At 42.2% G+C, this 777-nt stretch overlaps 1 protein-coding gene across 1 annotated transcript in view; it reads right to left on the bottom strand.

Moving 5' to 3' along the window:
- Positions 1–777, bottom strand: part of LOC107691353 (ras/Rap GTPase-activating protein SynGAP-like) — a 9,805-nt gene that overhangs the window by 8,572 nt on the left and 456 nt on the right. The window lies entirely within an intron of this gene.

Below are 777 nucleotides of genomic sequence, written 5' to 3'. Positions count from 1 at the left end.
CTTGTCAGATATGTGGATCACATATGAAGGTTAAAATGGCGATGGACGAGTGCGGGAGGTTAAAGCATGTTGTAAATTGTACAGTTTGTTAATCTCCGCTCGAAACTAATGTGCTGCTACATTGCTGCACAAGGACAGAACACACAAGATCACACATAACGTACAGTCCGCCCGCATACATTCAGGAATGAAGAAAATTTGGTCAACGCTGTCCTGTGATTTATCAGCTTAAAAATGGAAAAGTTACAACATATTCTTTCTGTTTCTGAAGTAACTGCCCTCAGCTTCGCCATAGTAGAGAGACGTTGCACAGACAAGTAAGCTAAGCGAGATAAGCAGTCATTCAATATGGACTTGGGCTAATTGTAGTGTTCCAATAAACCATGTTAAAACTATTCTTCTAGTATTATGCATTTATTTTTCGTTTAATATAATTTCTGAACAGAACTTTGATTTTTCAAGCATAGTGAAATAATTTAGCTGCGGAGCGGTGTTTCTGATCAGTGGAGAGAGGAGTGGAGCGGGAGCGGGAAATGGTGAATCCGGAGTGGAGCTGGAGCGGAGTGATTATTGAATGCTTGGAGTGTGGAGGGGAAATTGTTGCCGCTCCACTCCGCTCACATACTCTGGTGTAGGGCAATAGCACACAGTTTGTACAGTATAAAAACCATTACGCCTATAGAATGTCCCCACAATTCACAAAAACAAACGTGTGTGTGAGAGTGAGTGTGTGTGTGAGAGAGAGTGAGTGTGGGTGTGTGACAGTGTGAGTATGTG

The sequence above is a fragment of the Sinocyclocheilus anshuiensis genome, unplaced genomic scaffold (assembly GCF_001515605.1).
Source record: "Sinocyclocheilus anshuiensis isolate Anshui unplaced genomic scaffold, SAMN03320099.WGS_v1.1 scaffold938, whole genome shotgun sequence".
Classification (NCBI taxonomy): Eukaryota; Metazoa; Chordata; class Actinopteri; order Cypriniformes; family Cyprinidae; genus Sinocyclocheilus; species Sinocyclocheilus anshuiensis.
This window is presented reverse-complemented; position numbering and strand designations above follow the sequence as displayed.